The following is a 6403-nucleotide window of genomic DNA, read 5'->3' as shown; positions in this document are numbered from 1 at the left end:
TCAATGTTCTTTAAAAAAAACACACTTGTGTTTGTGTGTGTGTGTGTGAGAGAGCGTGTTTGCTCTCAGTGGAAGAATGTTATTTGTATGATTAGATGAAGACAGCTATATTTTCCTCCATAAAATTGGTTAAATTATAATATTTTCTCATTTTCTCATAAAATACAAATCATTAGTACCAGAAAACAGCAGAACATGCACATGTGATTCATTACATATTTTCCTAATTTCCTAATTGACTTTAATTGATATTAATTTTTTCCATGCAAACATTTATTAAACAGAAACTGTAACACTTGTATCAGACACTTGGGATTTAACAAGCATAATTTCTTCTTGTGAACAGCGTTAGTCTAATGGGGGATACAGAGAAGTAAAAAAGCAATTATAATTCAGAGTGACAAGGACCACATGGGGAATTAGTGACAGCAGAGGAACACCTAACCCTGACAAGAGGATTGGGAGGCTTCTGGAGACACGCAGGGCTCACAGGTAATTTGATGAACAAAGCAGTCAGTGGCTCAGTTGCTGCAATTACTTATTTTTATGAGAAAACACACAATGAGAAATATTTGTGAACATAATTTCAGCAAATTGAATATTGATTTTATATTATATCTCTTAGGGACTTAAATTCTAAACTTAACAGATGAAAGAAAGTCCTAATTAGTAGCAGCATCTTTTAATAACATATTTCAAATTGGGATTTATGACTGATATAATTTGGTCTATGAAAAATTATGTCTGGAAAATAGTGCAAACCATGATAGATATTGAGCTATTAACAAAGAAAAGCTAAATTAAAAGATAAATTTCAGTAGCAGATGTAAGGGCAAATATTTTACTTCTATGGGATTAGAATCCATCATGAAGAGATATCATGAGCATGGCAGAGGACATACTCTTATTAAACATTGATAAGAAAAAATCATTTTCATTAGACAGTGAGATTAAAGGATGAGAATAGAAAACATCAATGCTGAAAACTGATTTTTAAACTGGAAAGATTTATGGGAAATATATTTCCTAATAGGAGTTGATAATTTTTTGAATGTTGGAGAAATAGTCACTCTTATATATGTGAGCCTACAGACTTTGATATATTAACACAAGTTTCCTTCTGAAACACACCAAGGGTGAAAGGACAAGCTATAAGTTTGACCAAAGAAACAATTAGCTAAGCATTTGTGATTTTTTTTTTCTCCTATTGCCAGGTTATTTGGCACAATCATTACATCTTCAAAAAATATACCCAGATCAAAGACTTTCAAACAGTTTGGAAAAAGGCCTGAATTATTATTTAGAGACAACTTTGGAGGCATTGAAATAACCCTGAGAGTAATATGAAGCTATCTTCAGTCTTTTAAATGTATACCTGTGATTTTTCCCAAGACTATTGTTGTGAAATCAATAACCTTTAACTGCCAAAACAAACAAAAACACAAACTAGCAATAAACTCAAACTAAAAACATGAGCTCAAACATAGTACAAAAGTAGTTTTTGTCCAAAACTGTAGTTTCACTCTTCAGACTATTTGTTAGTCTGAAATAGACACATCAAGATTATAGCTCTCAAAAATTTCGTGCAGTGATTACATCTCATATATATAAAAGCATTTCAAAGTGAAAGTCACTCAGTGGTGTTCAACTGTTTGCTATCCCATGAACCTGGAATTCTCTAGGCCAGAATACTGGAATGGGTAGCCATTAATTTCTCCAGGGGATCTTTCCAACCCAGGCATCAAATCCAGGTCTCCTGCATTGGAGGCAGATTCTTTACTAGCTAAGCTATCAGGGAACTCCAGGCACTTTCTGAACAGAATATGAAGTGTTGTTTTTTTTTTTTGTTTGTTTATACAATTTGTGTTTTCTTCTAATCAAATATTTTCTTTTCACTGTCTCAAATTGTTCTCAAATGGGGGCATGTAAGATTGGTGTGTATGTATAAATTCCTCTGCCCTGATAAATAGTACAAAGCAACCAAGCAGATACCAATTCTTTGTGAGGTTTTCTTGCTAAGATTTACTTTTAATTACAAGTGAGTTCAATAATCCAGGTCTAAGGAATAAATACTTCCTCTACAATTAGAAATTATCTATTTAAAAGATTGGCTTTATTGATCAACTTTACAGTAGTTAATTTTGTAGGATATGCATCACCAGCCTGCTGAAGGAAAATTTATTTCTCCCAGAGTGTTGGGTACTATATTTCCTTAGTTGTTTCCCATTAGAATGGAAAACCTATTTTTTGCTGGTCATATATTTTTTAGATACAAGATCACCGTGTTCCAATCTTTCCTTGTTATTTGAGGATTTAGAGCAAAAAAAGTTTTATTTTTCTGTATTTCTTTGTATGAAATGGAGATAATCTATCACACTGAAGGAAGAATCCATGGACAATGCAAAGTGGTCTGATGACCATCAGGTTTCATAGTAAAAACTATATTATCTTTTTAAAATAAAAATAATTCTTTTTACTAGGCTAAACTAATATTAGCAAAATAGAAGTCCCTATCATAAAACCTAATACATATTAATTGGTTGCTTACTTTAGCAATTGATTAGCAGTCTCAATTTGAGTTTCAGTCCAAATTCTAGTGACCAGTCTCCAGATATAACATTTTTTTCTTATTTCCCCACTTTTGTTTCCTCCTCCCAACTACTAAAGAAAGGTTACTTTTGGCAAATATTGGTTGGCCAAATATTTTTGGTTGGCAAGAAAGTTCCTTCACCTTATTTAAGTAAAAATAAAAGACATTTTTCATTCTCACTAAGAACTTCACTGAACAGCATATTTACCATTTTGTTCCACTACTTTCTGCCATTTTTTAAGGCAACTACATAATTCTGTCTTCCCTTTTTATCTTTTTAAGCAAAAAACTTTTCCAAGTGCCTTTTAAGTCTTCCGGGGAACTGACAATTTTTCCATGAACAGAATTTAGTAAAGATGAAAATAAATGGAAATTTGAAGATGCAATGTCTGGTGAATATGGCAGATGAATCAGAGCTTCCCAGTCAAGCTATATTAGTTTTGCTTGGTCATCAAAGAAACATGCAGTCTTGTGTAATCCTGGTAGAAGATTATACATTTTTCTATTGCCTAATTCCGGATGATTTTCATTAAGTGCTACTTTCAGTTGATCTAATTGGGAGCAGTACTTGATGGAATTAACTGTTTGGCTTTTCAAAAGAATTTCATAACAGAGAACTCCTTTTCAATCCAATCATATACATGACATCACCTTCTTTGGATGAAGAACGGCCTTTGGTGTGGTTAGTGATGGTCATTTCATTTGTCCTGTGATGTCTTCCATTCTACATTATTGTACAGTATCCACTTTTCATCCCGTCACAATTTGTTTTAAAAACAGAACGTTTTTGTTACATTTCAATAGAGAATTGATTTGTCAAAAAGGTGCTTTTTTATTTCTTCTAAACTTATATGGAAAAGAAAATGGCAATCCACTCCAGGATTCTTGCCTGGAAAATTACATGGACAGAGGATCCTGGCAGGCTACAGACCATGGGGTCGCAAGAGTCAGACACAAATGAGCAACTGAACACGCGTGAAACTCAAACATCAAAAAAAGAATATAACCAACCTGGTGCAAATGATTTTCAACACTTGATTTGGATATTTTAAGTATGTCAGTTAACTCCTACATGATAAAATATTGATTCTTCTCAATTAGTGTCTCGATTCAATTCTGTTAACTTCAGCTGGTCATTCCAAACATGGAGCATTTTTCAGTGAGAAATCTCCCACACAAAACTTAACAAACTGCTTTTTAAATGTTCAATCAGTCACAGCATATTTTCCATACATTGTGCAAATCTCTTTTGTGTGTTTCAGTTGCATTTTTACCGTTCTTGAAACAATAAAGCATAATATGCTATTGCTTTTTTCCTTCCATTTTCAATATTAAAATGGTTCACAAAAATTCACAAATTTTGTTAAGTTTTTAAAAAATGCATACTGATATGACAGCTGCCACAATACAATCTAACAAAATTGCTTCAAATGAAGTTAAAGACAACTAAGAACTACCAGAGCCATCCTACAGTAAAAATGGGACAAACCTTTCGAAAAACCCAACATTATTCTATTAAAATTTGAGTGATGCTATTAGTTTGTTAATATTTTTGTTCATTTATTTTTTAGATTACTTATACAATATCTACTGATGATGTACACAGTGTTAGGCTTTGTTACAAGGATAAAGAAAAGGAAGCTCGTTGTCTAGTGTGAAAGTCAGATGAGGTACCCACAAAGATGAGAGTGTTAGTCGTTCAGTCATGTGCCACTCTTTGTGACCCCACGGACTGCAGACCGACAGGCTCTTCTGTCCATGGAGTTCTCCAGGCAAAAATACTGGAGTGGGTTGCCATTCCCTTCTCCAGGGGATCTTCCTGACCCAGGGATTGAAGCTGGGTCTCCCACATTGCAGGCAGATTCTTTACCATTTGAGCAACCAGGGAAGCACTAATTATTTATTTTTTAAGTTTTGGGCACATCACATAACATGTGGGATTTTAGTTCCATGACCAGGGATAAAACCCACATTCCCAGCAGTGGAAGCACAGAGCCTTAACCACTAGACCACTGGGGAAGTCAAAGATGATAGAAATAAAAGCTATGGAAATAGAAACTGGTAGATGAGACACACTATACTGAGGAGAGTAAGAAGAAACTGCTTCCTTTTCCTCAGCATGGTAAAACAGAGATAATCCAAGAGATTCAATACAAAAAGACTCTGGGTAGATGCAGGATAGCTGGACTTGGAGGTTTGTTTCTTGGCTTTCAAATTGCTTCACTTTCAAGGTCCCTGGTGGCTTGGATGGTAAAGCATCTGCCTGCAATACGGGAGACCTGGGTTCGATCCCTGGGTTGGGAGGATCTCCTGGAGAAGGAAATGGCAACCCACTCCAGTACTCTTGCCTGGAGAATCCCACGGACGGAGGAGCCTGGTAGGCTACAGTCCATGGGGTCGCAAAGAGTGAGCGACACGACTGAGCAACTTCACTTTCACTTTCTTTACCAATTATAATTGCCAATATAACTTTTGTTTCAGGAGTAGCTCTGTTGCTAAATTAATTTCAGGGGATTAAAAAGGAATTTCTGGGCTTTTGTTTGCTGGAAGATTTCTGATTACAGTTTCAATTTCCGTGCTTGTGATGGGTCTGTTAAGATTTTCTATTTCTTTCTGGTTCAGTTTTGGAAAGTTGTACTTTTCTAGGAATTTTTCCATTTCTTCCACGTTGTCCATTTTATTAGCATATAATTGCTGATAGTAGTCTCTTATGATCCTTTGTATTTCTGTGTTGTCTGTTGTGATCTCTCCATTTACATTTCTAATTTTATTGATTTGATTTTCCTCCCTTTGTTTCTTGATGAGTCTGTCTATTGATTTGTCAATTTGATTTATCATTTCAAAGAACCAGCTTTGGGCTTTGTTGCTTTTTGCTATGGTCCCTTTTGTTTCTTTTGCATTTATTTCTGCCCTAATTTTTAAGATTTCTTTCCTTCTACTAACCCTGGGGTTCTCCATTTCTTCCTTTTCTAGTTGCTTTAGGTGTAGAGTTAGGTTATTTATTTGACTTATTTCTTGTTTCTTGAGGTATGCCTGTATTGCTAAGAACTTTCTCCTTAGCACTGCTTTTACAGTGTCCCACAGGTTTTGGGTTGTTGTGTTTTCATTTTCATTCATTTCTCTGCATATTTTAATTTCTGATTTATTCTGTGGTTTGTTGGTTATTCAGAAGCATGTTGTTCAGCCTCCATATGTTGGAATTTTTAATAGTTTTTCTCCTATAATTGAGATCTAATCTTACTGCATTATGGTCAGAAAAGATGCTTGGAATGATTTCAATTTTTTTGAATTTATCAAGGATAGATTTATGGCCCAGGATGTGACCTATCCTGGAGAAGGTTCTGTGTGCCCTTGAGAAAAAGGTGAAATTCATTGTTTTGGAATGAAATGTCCTATTACTCAGCCATTAAAAAGAATCCATTTGTATCAGTTCTAATGAGGTGGATGAAACTGGAGCTGATTATACAGAGTGAAGTAAGCCAGAAAGAAAAACACCAGTACAGTATACTAACACATATATATGGAATTTAGAAAGATGGTAACGATAACCCTGTATTCGAGACAGCAAAAGAGACACAGATGTATAGAACAGTCTTTTGGACTCTGTAGGAGAGGGAGAAGGTGGGATGATTTGGGATAATGGCATTGAAACATGTATAATATCAGGTAAGAAACGAATCACCAGTCTAGGTTCAATGCAGGACACAGGATGCTTGGGGCTGGTGCACTGGGATGACCCAGAGGGATGGTATGGGGAGGGAAATGGGAGGGGGGTTCAGTATTGAGAACACATGTACACTTGTGGCGGATTCA

This window comes from Capricornis sumatraensis, chromosome 1, assembly GCF_032405125.1.
Source record: "Capricornis sumatraensis isolate serow.1 chromosome 1, serow.2, whole genome shotgun sequence".
Classification (NCBI taxonomy): domain Eukaryota; kingdom Metazoa; phylum Chordata; class Mammalia; order Artiodactyla; family Bovidae; genus Capricornis; species Capricornis sumatraensis.
This window is presented reverse-complemented; position numbering follows the sequence as displayed.